Source organism: Siphateles boraxobius, unplaced genomic scaffold, assembly GCF_051911475.1.
Source record: "Siphateles boraxobius isolate OS27281-9 unplaced genomic scaffold, OSU_SipBor_1 51, whole genome shotgun sequence".
Taxonomy (NCBI): domain Eukaryota; kingdom Metazoa; phylum Chordata; class Actinopteri; order Cypriniformes; family Leuciscidae; genus Siphateles; species Siphateles boraxobius.
The window spans coordinates 1221850-1244601 of record NW_027509153.1 but is presented as its reverse complement, the minus strand read 5'-3'; the positions used below and the strand labels follow the sequence as shown (position 1 = coordinate 1244601).

Here is a 22752-nt window from a genome sequence, read left to right as displayed (position 1 = left end):
TGTTATGATCTATATATCTTGATGAGCTAGTATATTGCAGCACTTTTCTATTACACTATTTTTTGATAAACTACAATCTACATTAACAACAACATATTTTAATTTGCATTTTAAAATGTAAAGTTGTTTAGTGTCATGATCAGTCTTGATGTAGTATACTGCAGCACTTCTCATGTTATTGTCTCCAATGATGAATTACATTAACAATAATATATTCGTGGATTTTTACCTTTCAGTGTTCTTTAAGGTGTGTTTAAAAATGTCAATATCGATCATGATTCTGGTATGTTATTGTTTAGTGTTTAATTATAGTAGTACTGTATCAAATACAGTAATAAGTAGTAAAGCGTTAGTAATACGTAAATGTAATTTATGTTTTAGCTAAAAAGACTAAACATGTTTCAAATGTTCCAGAGATGTCTAAAAAGTCACACAAGGCCATGTGGGACGATGAGTGGATGTCCCGTCTGCGGCGGTTTGCCAGCACAGGGGTTTGGAAAATAAAAATAAAAATTTTGCTTTTTATTTATAAAGCTTGATAAAGTGATACCACCTTTTACCGTGGATAACAATGTTGGCTATATCTAGTCCCATAGCTCCTCCAACGATTAAATAGGCAGAGACAATTTCTGATAGGCTTTGGTTTTTGCTTATTTATTCAAAAAAGTATTTTGTATAAAGCTTTTAAATCTTACCTCAAACAAAGTTGATGTGTCAGCAGTCCATTACCATTACCTATATCAATAATATTTATGTTAGGATTAATTTAGGATCAATTACATGGATTAATATATTCATGTAATTGACTATCTAATTCTAAGCTGCAAACAAATATATATATATATATATATATATATTTGTTTGCATCTTAGAATTAGACAGTCAATTACAATTTCATCTGCGATTTGCAGTTAGGCTCCATTAATTAGTGTATAATTGTAAATAAATAAAATATATATATAATGTGAATATAATTAATTTGTGGCCACTGTGTGTATTTCTCCAAATATCAAAATATACGTATCCACAGATTACGAAGCACAGGTTTTATTTATGACCTCATTACAGATATAAAAACACAAGCAAACAAAAACATTTAGAAATGATTTGGATTTTAAAAATTGCCAAAGAGACCAGTTAGTATTGATTTTATTTTTATTGGGTGTTATATTTATTTTTATACAGCTTCTCCTTGCTGTTTCTGCTCTCAGACTCTTGCTGGTGTACAGGGACGGATTGTCCTGATTAAATGTATAAATGTCTGTGAATGTTAGATTTTGGCATGCCTGTGCGTAATTAGATCGGTAAAATGTACCACGAATGAAAGATGAATACAACCTGTTTTCCTCATTCTTGATTGTTCTTTTACCAGACCACAAGTGCTCCACCTGCATCCAGTCCTACCGCTGTCCCAACCTCTACCTCAGCCCCGACCTTTACACGGCCTGCACTTAACTTATCAATGGTAAAGCATTATTTTAATATTTGAGTAGATTACCTCCTCCACAAGCAATGATCTCCGGAATTTCCCAATGCCTTTTATTGGTAGGCTGGAAGATTATTTGTGTATTCTTCAATAGGGAATTCATATCATCAAATTTCCAATGCATGTATGATATTACATGAATGTCAATCTGTTCAATAATCTCCTTCTTTTAGTTTACAAAGCCACGATTTGGGGGATCCATTAGTTCAGCAGCCAAACCCAGCCTAAATGTACAAAGGCGGATTCAGGTAATTTAAAAAGACCTTAATATGTTTCATCATCATCATCTTTATTATGTTTGTTGATAATGTACAATATGTATCTTTATAGCCTGGTAGTCACAGTCCGCCTCCTTCAGCCAGACCCAGTCTTTCACCTTCATCCAGTCCTTCTCATTCAAGCATTCAACCGGCAGCCAGTGCTTCTCCTTCTGCAGCCAGACCTCCTTCAACCAGTCCGTCTCCTGCACCCAGACCTGCTTCTGCAGCCAGACCTCCTTCTGCAGCCAGACCCCCTTCAGCCAGTCTGTCTCCTGCAGCCAGACCTCCTTCTGCAGCCAGACCTCCTTCTGCAGCCAGACCTCCTTCAGCCAGTCTGTCTCCTGTAGCCAGACCTCCTTCTGCAGCCAGACCTCCTTCTGCAGCCAGACCTCCTTCTGCAGCCAGACCTCCTTCTGCAGCCAGACCTCCTTCAGCCAGTCTGTCTCCTGCAGCCAGACCTCCTTCAGCCAGTATGTCTCCTGCAGCCAGACCTCCTTCAGCCAGTCTGTCTCCTGCAGCCAGACCTCCTTCAGCCAGTCTGTCTCCTGCAGCCAGACCTCCTTCAGCCAGTCTGTCTCCTGCAGCCAGACCTCCTTCAGCCAATCCGTCTCCTGAAGTCAGACCTCCTTCTGCAGCTAGTCCGACTCTTACATCCTTGGTGAGTGCCCATCTATTTTTTGTGGCATCTCTTACTTCCTGTGTGTGAAGTACATGTACATGTGGCTTATTCAAAAAATTGGGGGGTACATTACAAAAATTACTGTTGGTTTATGTTTCCCTGGTGAATTTGTCAACCATTACAAACAAATTGAATGTTAAACTTCAAGTAAAACATGTATATGAGTGTTATTTTTTTCCATTTAGCCATGTATACAGTGTTTTTTTTTAAATCATTTGAGAACCAGTTCTCAAATCTGCCTTAAATATAATTTTGTTTGAAGAAAATATAGGCTAATTATCATAAATGGACATGAAATGTCCCCTAATGCCCCTTTGTAGAATTACTTGTATGCAAACTTGAGAGAAACAATGTTTTAATATTACATCTCTAATCTTTCATTGCTTTTGAATCAGGAGGAGCATGTTGCCCCTTCTATGCCCGGACCTGCTCCTGCATCCGAGCCAGATCAATTTTGGCTGCCCACTAAAATGAGGCAGACAATCCCCTCACAGGATCAGAGGTGGATTGCTTCTGCGATCTTTCACTCTGGCAGACTTAGGACAGACTTGAAGCTCTGGTATGAGCCACCCGTCCCTTCCCTCATCTACCACCAGGCTCCATCTCCAGATCGCTTTTTTAATCACAGGCTTCTGGTGTGGATGCCCTACCACTTGTGGAAGTTCAGACTGTTCTGTCCTGCATGTGGGAAGCAGCTGACTGGATATGGCCTCCACAAGAGAGCAGGGAAGGTCCTGGACATCGACAGGTACTACCTTATGGTAACAGAGACTCTCAGGTGTACTGTGTGTTGCCTGAGTTACCTGTCTACCAGTCAGACTGTCCTGGACCAGCTCGATGTGCCCCATAGAAGACTTTTCCGTCTGATTTTGACACAGAAGTGAGATAAAATCTACACGCCTTGTACAGAATTTTGTAATGTGTTTATAATAAAGACATTCATATTTCAAAATTAATAATTTATATTCTGAAGCAGAAATGTGTAATATGAAGTAAATGCAAAATAAAAGTGTTTTTTATTTACCATAAAATAAATTACATAAGCAAATCTTCTCTTTTACACAAAGGTATGCTTGTGACATTCGTGTCATACGCATGCTGAGGGAACGGACGCTGGGCAACAGTCCCACAAGACTTGTCAAACAGCTGAGGGAGAACCACGGGGAGGAGTGGCTTGACCGTTTGGCGCACTATATGGAGGAGTGTGCTGGTTTTATCAACCGCCCCAGCCTCTTACCTGTCATGTGCCAAAAGCCTCCAGAGCCCATTGATGTCCCTACTAGCAAGTGGCTGCTGTCAGTTTATGGGAGGGACATTATCAGTCGCATAGACCACATCAAGGCAAGCATAACCTCCACGTTTGGGACCATTTTGAAAATGGACTCAACCAAACAGGTAATTGTTTGACATTATTACTGATGTTTTAACTGTTGTGAAGTTTGAAAATGATTTGTGTTATGCTTTATTAATATTTTTAATTTGGTTGATTTTAGATCACAAAGAAGTTGTCAGGCACAGCCAGGGGAACAGCACAGTGGGTGACTTCTGTTGGCAATGAGACAGGACAAATTCTTATCAGTGTCTTGACTGCTCAGGAAGGTCCAGCACTGGACACCATGGTCTCCGGACTGATTAACAGGTACAGCCAGGCGGCCGTGGCTCCACCACTGCTGCTGTACGTGGACTGTGGCTGCTGCATAGAGAAGGGGCAGAGCAAGCTACAGTCCAGATTTGGAGGATGGCCTGACCTCAATATCAGGCTGGACATCTGGCACTTCATGCGTCGGCTGGCAGTGGGGTGCACCACTGATGCTCATCCTCTATACCCAGTCTTCATGTCACGTCTCTCTGCGTGCATTTTTGAATGGGACCCAGATGATGTGGCTTTGTTGCGGCGGGCAAAGAGAGAGCAACTGCAGGAGGAAGGTTGGCCTGTCATCACAGATAACCTTGTGGACCGACGCATCACCAAAAAAGAGCTGGCGCTCTATTGCCGTCGGAGGACTCGTGGGGTGGAGTCCACAACCCGCTACCTTGACAGGCTTCTGCAGGAACTGAAGGGGGATAAGGGGAGAGATATGATGGGGGTTCCTTTGCTGGACACAGTGAGGATAGAGCACATCTGGCGTGTTTGAGATGAGGCATGTTAAGTGCATCCAGGATCCGCCAGGTGTGTTTCTCTACACTGTGACGGGCACCACCACCACCAAGGGAGGATTAGTTCTCATGAAGTACAGATGTGCTAGGGGCTCGACCTCACTTGAATCTTTCCACTGCCACCTAAACAGGTTCATTCCAGGTTTGTGGCTCATTGTGTTTGCAGTATAGTATATATTCAACACAATAGAACATCTAATATCACTTTATATTTTCTGAAGGAACTCATTATCCCAGTTTCATGATTTTCATTGTTCACTTCTTTACAGGAACCACTGCTAAAACACTGAATTTTCAGTTGTATCTCCTGGAAGGCCTGAACAGGTGGAACCAAGACCGGGCAGCAGCATCAATTTCCACAAAATCCTCCCCTCTTCTCACCTACGTAGGGCAGGTGGTGCAAAGCATCAACACCAACAGCCTAAATGTTTTTGGAGAGAAGCTTGTCCCCACATTCCAACCTCCTGCACAGTACACTGGTAAGACTCTCACTGTACATTTTACAGCACATGGTTCTTTGCTAATGCAAGGGCTATATGTTTAACACACTGCATTCTGTTTTTAGGGGAGCTAATTGGAGTAGACTATCTACTTAGTCAGACAGGGCAGCCACTTCAGTCAATAGATGCTGACAATGAGCAGACAGACCAGCTGCTGGAGGAAGTAAATGTAGATGAGCAGGATGAGGGATTTGAGGAGGACATCAATGAGGACCCTACACTGAGTTTCCTCCTTGAAGATGAAGCTAACTATAACCCACCTACAATTCAGCCTGTTCATCCCTCATCTCAGTCTTCTGCTGCCTCATCATAGTCTGCTGCTGCCTCATCCCAGTCTGCCTTCTCCCAGTCTGCTGCTCCCTCATCCCAGTTTGCCTTCTCCCAGTCTTTTGCTGCCTCATCCCAGTCTGCCTTTTCCCAGTCTGCTGCTCCTTCATCCCAGTCTGCTGCTCCTTCATCCCAGTCTGCTGCTCCTTCATCCCAGTCTGCTGCTCCTTCATCCCATTCAGCTGCTCCTTCATCCCAGTCTGCTGCTCCTTTATCCCAGTCTGCTGCTCCTTTATCCCAGTCTGCTGCTCCTTCATCCCAGTCAGCTGCTGCCTCATCCCTGTCAGCTGCTCCTTCATCCCAGTCTGCTGCTCCTTCATCCCTGTCTGCTGCTCCTTCATCCCTGTCTGCTGCTCCTTCATCCCTGTCTGCTGCTCCTTCATCCCTGTCTGCTGCTCCTTTATCCCAGTCTGCTGCTGCCTCATCCCAGTCTGCTGCTGCCTCATCCCAGTCTGCTGCTGCCTCATCCCAATCTGCCTTCTCCCAGCCAGCTGCTGCCGCCTTCTCCTCTCAGCCAACTACATCCATAGACCAGTATGCACCAGGTTCCCCCACTCATGTGCCTGAAGAGCTTTTGGTATGTAAATTTCACAATAGGAACTTGCCACGAGCAAATTAATTTGTAATTCGACAAACTGATTAATACTACCATTAAGATGTAATTTCACTGATCTCTTTTTTTCTTTACCATTTAAAATGATACTGTTTTAGGCTGTGGATGACCAGAACATTCCAGGAATGGACCGGGTGGACAGACTGGCTGAGTATTTGGTAGAGCTGAAGACAAGCACAGGGTTAACACTGAGCAGGCAGCAGGTATGTAAACATTTTGAATGTTTGTTAACTTGGAAAAGACCACACAAAACACAATGTGACTGTAAAAACAGTGTTACTGAACTATGTATGCAAAATTACCAGTTTCCTTTTAACTCTGCTATGCCTCTATACTTCTATCCTTCTTCAGGTTGATGACATTGTGTGCTTGTGGCAGAGTCTGCTTGAATATGACAAGCAGCGAGTGAAGTTTGCTGCCAGACACCAGGACAGGCTGACAACAGGGAGGTTCAGGTCTCCAAAAAAGAAGGCTGTTTTCAACCCTGGAGTGGACAGCCTGAAATGGAGTGTGTTGGCATCTACAGCTTCACCTGCCCAATGGCCAGACTGCTGTCGTCTCGTGGAGGCCATTTTCATCAGGCTCTGTCGCATCCATCAAAGTCCGAGGAAGAAAGAGAAGGTGACGCTGAGTCGCTGGTCTCCTATTTTACAAGATTACCGAAAGATCCGGCAGCTGATCCTGTCTAATGGTGCCATCATGCAGGACACTACTCTCCAGCTGGTGGAGGTAAATCAGACCACTCTGGTTCAGTGGCACAACGGCAGGGTTAAGAAGCAAGATCAGACTCTTCTGCTTCAGGGGATCGATCTGCCTGACCCTCTTGGTATTGCTGCTGAGGCTCTCCCACCTGCCAGTGTACGTGCTGTTGCTCCACCCCAGGTCCAGGGAGAGCAACATATTTACAAACTGCCACAAAGCACAGCTGGGCAAGCTAGATTAAAAAGGCGCATCACTAGCTATACAACTGAGGCAGTCATACCCAAGCTGACAACCCTGAGGCCAATAATTCCTCGGCCCGTTGGCAGCCTTCAACCAGAACCTGTCCTTCCCAGCCCCAGCGCGACTGTCCCTCTTGCCTCCCACACTACCCCTACCTTCACACTGTTTGTTGTCCCCCAAAACCCTTTTCCTGTAGCCCCAGCCACTCCCAGTTTCGTCCTCCCAGCTCCTGCCACAGTCAGTCAATCTCAACCCACCGTCCCTCGTCCATACCACAGAAAGGTTGAGGCAAATACCTGCAGGAAGTGTGGACAATTTAGGACAGCAGCGACTGGGCACAGCCAGTTTAGAGGGACTATCTACTGCCCTGTCACAGAGACACTTACGAAAGAACAGTGGCTTGAAAAAGTAAAGAAAAAGAAATAGCTAATTTTTTATATATTTTGTATATTTATATATATATATATATATATATATATATATATATATATATATATATATATACTTACTACTATGTATATAGTTTTATAAAGTTTTTTATCTTTGTGTGTTTATTACTATTATATATGTTATTTATTATTAGGTTGGGGGTTCGACCCCACTCAGGGACTTTTATTTTAATTATTTTATGTTTTTTTTTAATACTCGTATTGTTTCTACTTTTGTGTGTTTACTACTGTTCTCCATGTTATATTTATACTCTTTATTATGTGCATAGTTTAATGTTATATTTTATTGTTAAAAAATAAAACATTTTATTGTTCATAGAATTGTTTCTCGTCATTCAGTAATCATTCAGTGAGCCTGAGTCAAAACATTATTATAATTATTATTATTATGGGCCTATATATCTCATATGTATAGCACATTTCAAGGAACTCCATAGTCATATGGGTAATTAATAAATAAAAACGTATCGATACAAGGCCCCCACTCCAGAGCATTTTTTCACACACCGGCTTGTCTTGTGGATGCCATACCACCTTTGGAAGGTCAGGCTGTGCTGTCCTGTGTGTGGAAAACAGCTCACAGGTTATGGAGCCCACAAGTGAGCCCGCCAGGTTTTGGATGTCGATAGGTACTACCTGATGATCTCGGAGACCCTCTGGTGCAGTGCCGCTGGTTGTAAGATGGGTTACATTTCCAGTAGCAAGACCATCTTGGACCAGCTGGATTTGGCACACAGAATGGAGTTCCGACTGATCCTGGCACGAAGGGGAGTATACTGAAATGATTTAGGCCTGCTCTTCTCCCTGGCCCTGCTCCTCTCACTGCACCTGCATCTCTCACTGCATCTCTCACTGCTCCTGCATCTCTCACTGCTCCTGCACCTCTCACTGCATCTCTCACTGCTCCTGCACCTCTCACTGCACCTGCATCTCTCACTGCTCCTGCACCTCTCACTGGCCCTCATTTATCAAAAGTGCATACACCAAATTTCCAGCGTACACCCAAAACCACGGTGACTTTGATATTTATCAATATGGACGTTGGCGTACGGCACGCTCAAATCCTACGCCAGGTCAGGAGGTGGTGTACATGTACGCACGTTTTGAGTTAGTGCGGAAATGCGCAGAAAAACAATTCCTAACACCACAAAACGCACTGACAAACTAAAAGATATGAGGAGCTCTTTTCCAAAACGCGATAAACACCATTTTTAAAAATAAATTTGTATTTTATTTCTATTAATAAACTAGTGTTGTGTCTGCAAAGATGAAATTGATGATCACCATCTCCGTAGTGAACGCGCCTATAGAGAGAGTAGCCTATTTCTTTTCGTTTATAATTGTTTCGTTTAAAGACATTTCAAGCTTTCTTTATAGATATATTTCTCATGTCTGTGAGGCATATACTGAGTTTCGGTTAATTTGTGATGAGATGCGCCCCAGTTCACGTGCAATGCAAGGGACCGCGCCTGCACCTCCATGTCATGACTCATGATTATATTGTCTGCTATTTGCTTCTTATTTATTAAATCCAGGCAATTGGTTGATGAAAAAAATATTAAAATTAAGATACAATTTATACAAAACGAAATTCACTTTAAAGAAAGGCTTTCTACAAAACAAAACTTAATTAAGTGGCCAAAATCATGTCTGAGCATGTCTCCCGATATATTGCGCATCCTATCTTAGCCTATGTTCACTTTTCATAATCAACATAGATGGGGAAAAAATAACATTATTATTTTTTAACAAATATGAAACTAAATGCACTTAGTTAATGGCTACAACACGCCTAATAGTAGGCCTGAATATTGTTATCATTACTTTTTTCAAGTTCGGCACGAATTACTATTAGCCTAAATGTGTTACTTAATGATTTGAATGTATTTTTAACATTGTTGTATTTAAGGACTGTATTTGTGTGTTATTTTTAAATTATTTGTTTTATGTGGTGGACAATATTGGAACGTGACATTGGAAATATTTATTTTATTTTTACTATTTAATTTATTTTACTATTTATTTTGTTTGGCTTTTATTTATTTCATGCAGTTGCAATTATTTAATTTACATTAATTTATAGTATGAGTCCCTGATTATATGTTGCATGTTCTCTTCTTGTTGTTTTTGTTGTTGTTTTTTTAGACAAAAAATGGATGGATTTATAGCGTTTTGAAAAAAAAAATACAATTAACTTTGAATTTATCATCAACAATATTGTTGTTTGATTTAATAATAATTTTTCATGATGGTGATGGTCTCGATCTCCAGAGAAGTGTCTCCTCTTTGCCGTCTTCCGTGTGTCGATGGTGTAAAATGAGGGTGTGGGGGAGGCGGATACTTGAATATATAGGGGCGTGTTATTCTAATGACGATCGTTTTCAGCCGCGGCATTTATCAAGGGCAGGTATTGCGTACACCTGGATTTCAAAGGTACGCACAGCTTCATAAATCAGGCGGTGAGAGGAGTGTAAGCATAATCTTACGCCAACATATACGCCCGTTTCTACGCAAGAATGATAAATGAGGGCCACTGCCTCTCTCACTGCTCCTGCACCTCTCACTGCATCTCTCACTGCTCCTGCACCTCTCACTGCACCTGCATCTCTCACTGCTCCTGCACCTCTCACTGCCTCTCTCACTGCACCTGCATCTCTCACTGCATCTCTCACTGCTCCTGCATCTCTCACTGCTCCTGCACCTCTCACTGCATCTCTCACTGCTCCTGCACCTCTCACTGCACCTGCATCTCTCACTGCACCTCTCACTGCCTCTCTCACTGCACCTGCATCTCTCACTGCAACTCTCACTGCATCTCTCACTGCAACTCTCACTGCACCTCTCACTGCACCTCTCACTGCACCTCTCACTGCACCTCTCACTGCACCTCTCACTGCATTTCTCACTGCAACTCTCACTGCAACTCTCACTGCAACTCTCACTGCATCTCTCACTGCATCTCTCACTGCACCTGCATCTCTCAATGCATCTCTCACTCCATCTCTCACTGCACCTCTCACTGCACCTCTCACTGCACCTCTCACTGCACCTGCATCTCTCACTGCACCTCTCAGTGCATCTCTCACTGCACCTCTCACTGCACCTCTCACTGCACCTCTCACTGCACCTGCATCTCTCACTGCACCTGCATCTCTCACTGCACCTCTCAGTGCATCTCTCACTGCATCTCTCACTGCACCTGCACCTCTCACTGCATCTCTCACTGGGCCTGCTCTTCTCCCTGGGCCCCTTGCTCTTACTCTTCCTCGTCCAGACATTACAGTGTGTTTTTTTCTGTTTCTGTGTCCAAAAACATCACTCCTCAAAGTCCTCCTTTTACTGTATAAGTGTCAATGTAATAGAAAAAAATAACCCCTGCCACTGAGTCTAAGCCAGACTGGAATCAGCTATGATTGGCCCAATTTACCCAACATAAATCAGCTGTGTCTCAATTATTCAATTGTTTGTTGTATCAGCTGAGATATATTGTTTTTGAACTGATATCATTGCAGAAGCAGAGGTTTTTATACTGTATCTAAGGTTTGGAATATTGTTTTTGCTATTGTGGGATGGTGTGTGTTAACATTTGTAAATACAACAAAAACAATCCATAATTTTGTTGGGAGGTATTGTCTGTTAAGAAAATGTAAGCATTGTGGAAATGTGTTCACTGACTGCATATTGTGTGAAAACGACATGAAATGTGTGCATGGTATGGCCACAAAAGACTGATGCTGTGCTAATTGTGTTTAGAGTTTTGAAAATGTGACAACTGGTTGGACAAACGCTTGTTAGCGACTGAAAAAAACTGTAATTGACAATTTACTTCAATCTTTTATTAATCACCTCTGATGTATCCATAATGTCAGCGTGATGTCAATGCTCCATTTATTAATTTACTCAAAAAATAAATATAGTTCAGTTAGAAAAGAGAGTAATTTAAAAAAGATAATAAAGATTTATTATATTCAATGGTGAAATAATAAAATAAATAATACATTTCAAGAAACCACATATTCATATAATAAATACATTTTAACATGTATCCATACAAGGAGAAATATGTTTTTATAAAATATGTGTTAAGGCAAAAAAGCACATGAAATCTATACATATGTGTTCATTCATTAAGAAAATAATAGAAAAGATATTGGGTGATTTCAACCTTGTCAGAGGTGGGACTCGAACCGACGCCGTTCACGTCAGTGATTTGCCCATGAAATATATAAAAAGGCAATTTTCTGTAAAATATGAATACCAATCTACCAAAAATCACACAGAAGGGTGAAAGGTGGGTTTACCTTTTCCCTTTCCTTTCATTTTTTCTTTCTTCCCCTTCTTCCTCTTCTTTTTCCTTCTGCCCTTCCTCAAACAGACTATTGTTCCCCAGCTTAGAGCATCAGACTTTTAATCTGAGGGTCCAGGGTTCAAGTCCCTGTTCGGCCAAACGAGCCTCTTTTTGTGGAGCGGTACGTTTTGTTGTTGAGTTCTTGCTGATCTACACTGGCCTCGGGCAGCGACACTGCAAGGCACCAATCGACAAACGACATGCCCCTTTCAGCCAGCGTGTAGTCGTGGCCGAGTGGTTAAGGCGATGCACTAGAAATCCATTGGGGTCTCCCTGCACAGGTTCGAATCCTGCCGACTACGTTGACAGCATGCGCCTGCTTTAGTTTGTAAACTTCTGGAGACCTAGCTTAAACTTTATAGAAGGAAAAAAAGTCACTGTTACAGGATTACCCTTGAAAAGAGTTATGGTGGTAAGAAACAGTTTTGTCTGCAAGCTAAAGATGACAAGGCCCCTTTGTATTCAGGGACACGTCGGGTAGACCGGTAGCTCGCCGTGCTCGTATAGTGGTTAGTATATTTTTTAATCGCTAGGTGTCAGTACACTCGCTGGCTGTTACCTAGAGTGCCACGGGCTTGCTATTTGCCACAAACAACTGCGCCTTTGACACAAGTTTACAATAACGATAAGAGCGCGGCAAATCAACAGCATTGAAGCGTGTGAAGAGGCTTTCCAGACAAGTAGCAGTGAGTTTTTGTTCTTTTTCCTAGCATTATTTTCCTTTAATTACTATTATCATCAGTCTAATAGGCTGCATTCCCACTAATTTGCCAATATATTTTGACATAGCAGACGTTTTGACGGCCATTCTGAATCTTCGAAGAAGGAAACGCAATGCATTGGAGGACACTCTTTTTTTCTGCGCCAATATGATTCATTTTGCTGTGCGTTCCGACGCAGCACGCACGCTTCTCGAGCAAGAGCCCGGATAGCTCAGTCGGTAGAGCATCAGACTTTTAATCTGAGGGTCCAGGGTTCAAGTCCCTGTTCGGGCGAACGAGCCTCTTTTTGTGGAGCGGTACGTTTTGTTGTTGAGTTCTTGCTGATCTACACTGGCCTCGGGCAGCGACGCTGCAAGGCACCAATCCACAAACGACATGCCCCTTTCAGCCAGCTTGTAGTTGTGGCCGAGTGGTTAAGGCGATGGACTAGAAATCCATTGGGGTCTCCCCGCTCAGGTTCGAATCCTGCCGACTACGTTGACAGCCTGCACCTGCTTTAGTTTGTAACCTTCTGGAGGCCTAGCTTAGACTTTATAAAAGGAAAAAAAGTCACTGTTACAGGATTATCCTTGAAAAGAGTTATGTTGGTAAGAAACAGTTTTGTCTGCAAGCTAAAGATGACAAGGCCCCTTTGTATTCAGGGACACGTCAGGTAGACCGGCAGCTCGCCATGATCGTATAGTGGTTAGTACTCTGCATTGTGGCTGCAGCAACCCCGGTCCGAATCCGGGTCATGGCAAGATTTTCTGGGTGCCATTGAAATTGAGCTCCATGTCACCAGCTGTCCTCACCCCGTCCTTCAGACTACTCTTTATGTGCACGGCGCGTACCCTTGATGTGCTCTCGATGTTCGAGTGAATTGAAACTGGGACCTTCTTTGAAAGCACGAGCTCTCAGGTTCGAACCCTTAGAGAAAAGACTGAAAACGAAACGCTCCTATTTATTTCGGAAGAATCTTGCTTCAGAGAGAATATGGTGCGTGTATATTTTCTAATCGCTAGGTGTCAGTACACTCGCTGGCTGTTACCTAGAGTGCCGCGGGCTTGCTATTTGCTACAAACAACTGCGCCTTTGACACAAGTTTACAATAACGATAAGAGCGCGGCAAGTCAACAGCATTGAAGCGTGTAAAGATACCATAAAAAATTGGATTTGCTTACTCACGGTTGAGAACAAGGAGCAGTATGATGCAAAGAACAGCCAAAATCAAAAACACACCGGTTGACACCATTATTGTTCCATGGCCACCCAGCTGTTCTCTTAAAGTCATCAAACAGTCATTTACCACACTGTGACCTTTTATAAAGACATTAAGCCAAAAATATAGTAAATGGAATACATAGATTAGATTCACTGCAACAATGAAAGGTGCTTAAAGGGTTAGTTCGCCCATTTAAGACATGAAGTTGTATGGAATCCTTACCAGCACTATAGTGCATACACACTGACCCACTCTGTGGTCACCTCCCTGATCAGAGTTTTGGCCGCTGGAGGTTTTTCAAGAAAGTACTCCCGGTTAGTTTCCGTGGCCTCAAAACTGTGCGCTTTTACGTGAAAAAATTATTTGCGTTTCAAAGCTTGATTAATTTAACACAAAAAACATGCCGGTCAAAATTCATACCTCAGTTTTAATCGGCTAAATTTTCTTTCCATTTCTATCAATCCGCGCTGCTGTCAACGTCAACAGTGCGCACGTTCCGATCAGCTGTTTATAGCGCGACTCGCTGACAACATGTCTGACTGCGAAACTTCTGATGATGAAACCAATTTTAGCACAATGTCAGACGGAACAGATGAGGATGAAAGTAATTTTAGCACAACGCCAAAGGGATACCTTTATGAACCGGAGTACCGATGCCGTACTTCAACAGATGGAGATAGAACGGGAAGAGAGAGTGAACTAAATCAAATAGTTTTCTCAGCAAATTGTACCTATATCCCTATATAATGTTTTTATATTACACATCTTTTCATGTATTTTCCACTGGAGTCTAAACATCAGCTTGTTTACCGTACAGTTTAGACATGGGATCATAAAGTTAGTAAATAGAGCGTACCCGTGGTACTGGTACAGCACTGTGCACACACGATAATCCTTGATTCTGGATATTTTAGCTCCCGCAGAGTAGCCGATTGCAACCAGCCAAAGCTGTCTCGTAGCTATATCCGAAACAGGAAAACGATGGAATCTGAACGGTGATCCCGGCACATTCTTGTGGTCACAGCCTGGAAATTTACAAGTTCGCACCATCGTTCATTTTCTACTTTTTACGTTGTTTCGTAATCGATTGTGTAAACACTATGGAACAGCTGGTCGGAACGTGCGCACTGTTGACGTTGACAGCAGCGCGGATTGATAGAAATGGAAAGAAAATAGTGCCGATTAAAACTGAGGTATGAATTTTGACCGGCGTGTTTTTTGTGTGTTAAATTAATCAAGCTTTGAAACGCAAATAATTTTTTCACGTAAAAACGCACAGTTTTGGGGCCCAGGAAACTAACCGGGAGTACTTTCTTGAAAAACTTCCAGCGGCCAAAACTCTGACTAGGGAGGTGACTACAGAGTGGGTCAGTGTGTATGCACTATAGTGCTGGTAAGGATTCCATACAACTTAATGTCTTAAATCTTTAAATCTGTACATATTACAAGTGTGTTATAAAATGTATACATTTAAACATTTAACTAAGAATATCCTATATTAAATATATCAGAAGGTATGCACACTTACCTGCAGCTGGATTTTTAGTAGATTCAAGGTATATGTCAATTTTGAAATTTTCTTTGTTTTCCTCATTTTCTTCATCAAGCTCAAAAACTGGGTTGCAGAAAACATTCTTTGAAAGTTAAAACAAAGTTTAGAACCAAAACTGAATGTTGTATAAATAACAAATAAATTATACCATGGATACATCTACTACTTACAATAATAATAATAATAATAATAATAATAATTTACCTCATATCCACCTCGGCTCCCAGTTGAAATGTCAGAGTCCATCTTTGCATTTTGAAAAACCATTTATATATGTTTAGTTATCTGAAATCTTGAGGTAGGCTATTAATTCAGTCCATTTGGTTGTGAAAATGAGTGGAGTTTAAGAAGTTAAACTCAAAGAAGTTTATTTCCATAAAAGAAAATGCCTAGACATGTTTTAAAAAGGAGATAAAAAGTTGTTTTTAAATCCATTGAGTATGTGCATAGAATAAAATGTTTTTTTTTTCTATCAAATTGTTTTTTTTTTCTTTGTTATGCTGTAATATTATGGTCCAACATCTTGTGTTGTTAAAAGAAAGTGGCTGGTATTCAGAACGTTCTTCCCAAATATTCCCAAAGCCAAGTCAGCTGAGAGGATTGCGCTCCGTAATAATCCTCTGTTTTAGACACACATCTACACACATACCACCACCCAACCCCAAAAAACACACTCACCCACCCAACCAACAACCCAACAACCCAACACACACTTTTGTTTCTGCATAGATAACAGCGTTTTTTTTTTAACAGGAGTTTTGCTCCAACCCTAATCAATCACACCTTAAAAAGCAAATTAAAGTAAAGGGTAAAGCTACAAGCAGGTGAATTTTTTCAAGGTTGGAGGTAAACTGCAGGAAAGGGCTAGAGTTGAAAATCCCTGATTTATAAGATTTTTCTTTTCATAAGAACTTACATTTTTCCCCACAAAATGTTTTTTACTATCCTTGTAGGGACATTTGGTCCTGGACCACACACACAGGTTGGTATTCCCTGTTTTATGCGAACTTTTCATAGGCATGATTTTTATACTGTATAGACTCCATCCCTTTAACCCTAAACCTACCCATCACTGAAAACTTTCTGCAGTTTTACATTTTCAAAAAACATAATTTGGTGTTGTCTCTGCTCCGCCATGGTGCCCTGCTCTCCGTGTTCCCTTGTATTGGTTTGGTTTTGGCTTTGTTTTCATTAAGGTACCGCACCTGCACTTAAATACATTTTTCCTGTCTGCCATTCTTGCTTCCCCCATATAATAGTACGCATTACTGTACTGCTGTAACAATATAAATGTAAGTGTAATACAAGTATATAATAACACAAGTATACAATAATATAAGTGTAATACTGATAATGCAAAAGGTATGTAAACATAAAGACGGGATATTCCCAGTAGTGTTTTGTGTTGAGCACATCACTGTGTTGTTGGTTGTTAGACATATCTCTTCATTTGTCTTTAGGGACAATTGGGGAAAAATATATATTTTTAGTCCCCTTTCTATTGACAAAGTGATGAGCTGAATCAGATGGAGACAGTACACTTTTAATGATCGAAACACAGTATAAAGAAACAATTACCTGTTATCTTAATGTCATGATTAATCCACACAAACCCACATCGCAAGCAAGCTTGGGCCGAATGTGGCCTCAAGCTAGCACTGCTGGCCTTCTGTCGGCAATAGCACGTATCCTTTCAGCCAGAACTGGGCATTGTGGCAACGGTGAGGGCCGATTGTTGATGGAAGGAATGTGGCCCAGATCAATCCAGTGATCATTTGGTCCAAATCAGGATTATGAACTTATTTCATTTGAAATTATAAAATTTTACACTGTTATGATTTGGCATTTCAAAGTATACATTTTAAACAATACTACAGTTTAAAATATTGAATTCATAAAATAATTGTGTGATCATTTAACCATAATCATGCAATATTTCTGTAATATTGTTTATCGTGGGGCATATTTTTATTAATATGCTGTCATAAAATACACCAGATTGTATTCCTGTAATCCAAATCTTTGGAATGTCATGCTTTGTGTGACAAACTGTCTAATGCAGTTCAACTTAGATTAAAAAGCAGCAAAGAAGAACCTGTTGTTTGTGCATGTGGAGTCCACCTGTGATGCGGCTGATTTTACTGCTTGCTGTTGAACTCACTCTGTCGTGTTCACTACTTCACGGGTGTTAAGCAGCAATGTAACGCAGGTTAATAGGCGGGAGGTTCACTTCCCTGATTGAAGGACGGGCCAGTCAAGAGTTGAAACGTGGACCAGTAAAAATCCCCAAAAAACGGTGTGTTAGAATCCAGTAATGAATGAGTACGGGCTATAAGCAGGAGCGAGTACTAGTTTTGGCTTGTTGTCTCATCAGGAGAGATGTGATCACCGGAAAGATGCTGTTTCTATCCATTGTGCTGCGGTTTTAAGTTTGTTTGTTTGCGCTACCGCTGTACTGCCGCTGTATATGTGCGCGGTTTGTATGCCTGATAACTGTTACTTTGGTCACGTTGATAAAACCTTGTTTGCGGCCTGATGTTTAACGATGTCGGCTTTATAGTATCCGTGGTTATATTTTAAGTAAATGTTTGGATTTGGAGCGTTTCACTGTCACACGAGTTACTTCCTGTTTGCGGTGCCGGATGGGTAATGCAGTTAATTGCTTTACATTGATAATGGATTACTATGCTCAGCGTTACTACTTAAAACTACACTCACTGGTTTCATTTTGGGCCAAAACACTGAGAATACCTTCATCACAGCATAAAGATGCATTTGAAGTGCTGCACAGGGTGTAAAATCTCGGTGCTCTTTGGTTGCTTGGGATAGTAATGCTCAAAATCAAAGTAATAATCCAAGGCACTCGAATTGTGTATACAAAAAAGTAAAAAGCCTTTATTGAATCATGGCTTCTATCATTAAAAATGGTGACAGATACACCTACGCGTTGCGGCTATTGCCTTCGTCAGGGTGTGTGTAACAAACAAAGTCACAAGTGCATTTTAAATAGCAGTTCATTAATCTAAATAGTAAACACCTGGTCACACACTACGCAAGGTAACCAACAGGGAGCAGAATTCAGCAAATGAAATAGTATATTGCATAATATCAAGCCAAATCAAACTATTCAGAGATTGAGAAGACAAGACAGCGGAAGACGAGACGAGGAAGAAAGAGACCTACCAAGATTCCCAATTCAAGGCAGATACACCAGGAGCCAAACAAAGGGGATGAAGTGATAAATGTTTCAAAGGTTACTCTATCAACAAGCTGTGTTTCTGTATTGTCAAAAGGTTTGTCCTATGCCCCTATAAATACAGCCAAAGATTTTCAAACTAAAGTGGACCTATTCAAGTTTCATCGGAGTCTTCAACTGAAAGCTTTGTAGTACACTTCTGAAGCAGCTACTCGTACCTATGACAAGAAGGCAACAACATTCAAACCCAAGTCAACATTCATGCCAGGTTCATCTAATCCAACTTTGAACTCCTTCTACAAGAAAGTAATGTATGACATTGACAAGATCTTCACTTCAAAAAAACGAAAACAATATAATCTTTCAAAAGAAGAAGGAGAAGCTTTGAACTGGATTTCTAATAACGAAGAGCTAGTAATAAAAAGAGCGGACAAGGGAGGTGCTGTTGTTGTATGGGGCAGAGATCAGTATATTGAAGAAGCCTTGAGACAACTTCAAAACCGTGAGTACTACCAGTGCCTGAGATCCAATCCAATAGAAGTAATGACAAATGAACTGACTGATATTTTATCACATGCTAAAGATGAGGGATGGATTTCAAAAAATGAATGTGATTTTCTTTCCTGTAAAAATCCTAGGATTCCTACATTTTATATGCTTCCTAAAATACATAAAAATCTTGAAAATCCGCCAGGGAGACCTATAATTAGTGGAAATGAATCTATTACAGAGCCAGCTTCAAAATTTGTAGACAGCTTTATCAAACCATTGGTTGGAAAACTTCCTTCATTTATTCAGGATACTACCCATGTATTAAATACCATTAAAAAGACTAAAACACCTGAATCATCTATTTTGGTGACTATGGATGTTGAATCACTGTACACAAACATAGACCATAAAGATGGACTGGAAGCACTATTATACTATCTGGATATGAGATCATCTACCGAAAGGACACCTGCATGTTTTATTATACAACTAGCGGAATGGACATTGAAAAACAACATATTTTTGTTTCAAGATAAATTCTATAAACAAATTAAAGGTACAGCTATGGGTGCATGTTTTGCCCCTAATTATGCAAATTTGTTTTTGGGATTTTGGGAAAAGAATTTTGTATTTTCTGACTTAAACCCATATTTAAAATATGTGGAGTGGTGGGGAAGATATATAGATGACATTATATTGATATGGACAGGATCGGAGGTGGATTTAATAGCTTTTCACGCTTATCTTAATAATACCAATGTAAATCTGAAGCTGAGTCTTGACTATTCACATACTCAGATTAATTTCTTGGACTTAAAAATCTTCAAAGAAAGTAGTGGTGCGCTGCATACTACTATATTTAGAAAAGAAACTGACAGAAACACTATATTGAGAGCAGATAGCTTTCATCCTTTATGGATGACCGAGAATATTCCTGTTGGCCAGTTCCAGAGGCTGAAACGAATATGTGATAAGGAAGAAGATTTTAACATCAGAGCACAAGACATGACTCAAAGATTTAAGGAACGGGGTTACAAAAATAGCGTGATTAACAAAGCATACAATAAAGTGAGAAACATCAGTAGAGACGAACTATTACAACAAAAACGTAAATCACAGGATCCAGATAACTCTGTATATTTCGTGACACAGTATAGCACAGAGGCAAACAGAATTAAGAAAATTATAAAGAAGAATTGGGAAATAGTTATGAGTGACCCTTATCTCAGGGAAGTCATGCCCGAATCTCCTTCCATTGCATTTCGGAAAGCACCAACAATTAAAGACAAAATAGTGAGAAGTCATCTTTCTCCTAAGAAAGCCAATACCTGGTTAAGTTCAAGTGCAGGAAATTACAGGTGTGGCAACTGTAATCACTGCGATAATATGATCAGGACAAAAACATTTAGAGACGTAACCTCTGACTCCGAACTGAAAATAAGATCTTTCATTAATTGTAATACCTCATTTGTGATCTACAGGTTAGAGTGTCCATGTGGATGTTTCTATATAGGGATGACGACTAGAAAACTAAAGATACGACTATCAGAGCATAAAAACGCCATTCGAATCTGTAACCCTCTATATCCTATGGCCATTCATTACAGAGATACAAGCCATGGTAGTCCGAATACACTCAAGTTAATCGGTATTGAACACATCCCCAAGTCCATAAGAGGAGGTGATAGGGTTAAGAAGTTACTACAAAGAGAATCTTTCTGGATTTACATTACTATCCCAAGCAACCAAAGAGCACAGAGATTTTACACCCTGTGCAGCACTTCAAATGCATCTTTATGCTGTGATCAAAGTGAGTGAGTATTTGCAAAAAACAATAAAGTTTATCAGTTTGAACATTAAATATCTTGTCTTTGTGGTGTATTCAATTGAACATAGGTTGAAAAGGATTTGCAAATCATTGTTTTCTGGTTTTATTTACGTTTTACACAATGTCCCAACTTCATTGGAATTGAGGTTGTAGGTAAGTACAACTGGGATTAAACCAGGTCTAATTCATGGCCAAACTAGGGCAAAATATAAACTAGGTCTAATCCAGGTCTGAATCAGGTCCAAACCATACCCCAGAAATCTGCTATTGTGATTTGGGGGATGAAATTGAAGATGTAGTTGACTCTCTAGTTGTTATTTTTTCTTCTTTTTAAGTTCCTCATCTACTACACTTTTGAAGTGTTCAAAACTGTTGAACACAACACCTTCAAAACCTGAAGTGGTGGACTTCCTAGTTGCTGGGCAATAGGTAAATCTTTTTTGCCAACTTTCAGCAGCCTTGGCTTTGGAGCGCGAGTGCGTACCGTCGTTCGTTACTCTCCTGTTCGTTCATCCAAATGAACGAATCTTTTTTCGAGTCATTTCGTTCGTTGAATGAACGAAATGACTCGAAAAAAGATTTGTTCATTTGGATGAACGAGTTCGAACAGGATCACGATCGTGCATCACAGAACAGAGCAAGGCGAGCATTTGTGCTTATAAAACTTAAAGTTTTTTATATATTTTTGAAATGACCGATCGTTTCACTAGATAAGAACCTTATTCATCGTCTGGTATCGTTTAAAACCCTTTGAAGCTGCGCTGAAACTGTCATTTGGTCCTCTAAACGTTTGTGTCCTATTGAAGTCCATTATATGGAGAAAAAGCCTGGAATGTTTTCATCAAAAAACTTAATTTCTTTTCGACTGAAGAAAGAAAGACATGGACATCTTGGATGACATGGGGGTGAGTAAATTATCAGCAAAAGTTTTTTTTTTTTAAGTGAACTAATCCTTTAACGTTATCTTAGTAGCTATAACTTATAGAAAGAATGCAACGTTATAAAGTTACATGTATTGCAAAATACATAATGATTTGAGGACCAAGTTTGTAGTCAAAGTATGGGCAGGCCATAGTCAATGTAAAGCATATTGTTGATGTTTCGTCCCTATTAGTGAATGTTCCATAACTGTTTATAATCCGCCGTCATCGGTGGTCCTGCTTACTAGCCTGCGCGTTCACGGCAGGCTCCGCTGTGGGGGAGGAGCTGTGGAGGGAGGGCTGTAGCGCAGCAGAGAGCAAGGGGGTTGGAACTGTAAATTGTGCTTGTTCAAATTTTCAGGCTAAGTCAACATTTTCGCAAAACTCCCTACTGCAGCTTTAACTTCAAGAATTGATACAATACACATACCTTTTTTGTACCATCAATGCAGAGGATTTCTCCAGTCACACTGAGGATTGAGCCTCTGTACACAGGCATCTTCTCCATCTCCATGATCATGTGTGCACGTCTCAGCACACGGGCAGAAGGAAGGGGAGTCCGGGGCAGAGGAGGGGTGTAAGTACCAGCAGCTTTGACAAAGGACAGGATGCTCTTCTGAGACGATGCAGATCCAGCTGTGTGGGCTTCGTACAGGAGAGTCTGGTACAGGTCACGGCGCTCCACATACCACTCATCATGTCCCTGCTGCAGCAGTCTCTGGACTTTGTTCATGGACACACTGTTGACCCTGTCATTCAGAAGAGTAACCACGCCTTTGTCAATAGCACGCTTCCCACACAGTATGGCAGGAAACATGCTTCTGATGGCCGGGGCCAGGTTCATCACAATCTTGGGACTGTGTGCCAGCCAAATGTACTGCTGAACATGATGACTGTCCTCATCTTCACTGTCTGCTTCACTATGTGTCTTACTCACTGCCCGCCTCATCTTTTCACAATGTGAAGACTTCAGCTTCTCCGTCAACAGGGTGTAATTGTACTTCATCCCACACACTTGCCTGGCATAACTACCAAAGCCTTTCTTCTCAAGGTATTCACCTGGTGGTGCAGGGCAGTTGG

The 22752-nt window shown here is 41.0% G+C and overlaps 3 non-coding genes across 3 annotated transcripts; all 3 read left to right on the top strand.

Moving 5' to 3' along the window:
- The first annotated feature begins 11981 nt into the window (after positions 1–11981).
- On the top strand, positions 11982–12063 carry trnas-aga (transfer RNA serine (anticodon AGA)). Its single transcript has one exon. It is a non-coding gene; the product is annotated as a tRNA-Ser (tRNA).
- Positions 12064–12683: 620 nt separating this feature from the next.
- trnak-uuu (transfer RNA lysine (anticodon UUU)) lies at positions 12684–12756 on the top strand. Its single transcript has one exon. It is a non-coding gene; the product is annotated as a tRNA-Lys (tRNA).
- A 122-nt stretch (positions 12757–12878) lies between these two features.
- trnas-aga (transfer RNA serine (anticodon AGA)) lies at positions 12879–12960 on the top strand. Its single transcript has one exon. It is a non-coding gene; the product is annotated as a tRNA-Ser (tRNA).
- Positions 12961–22752: the final 9792 nt, after the last annotated feature.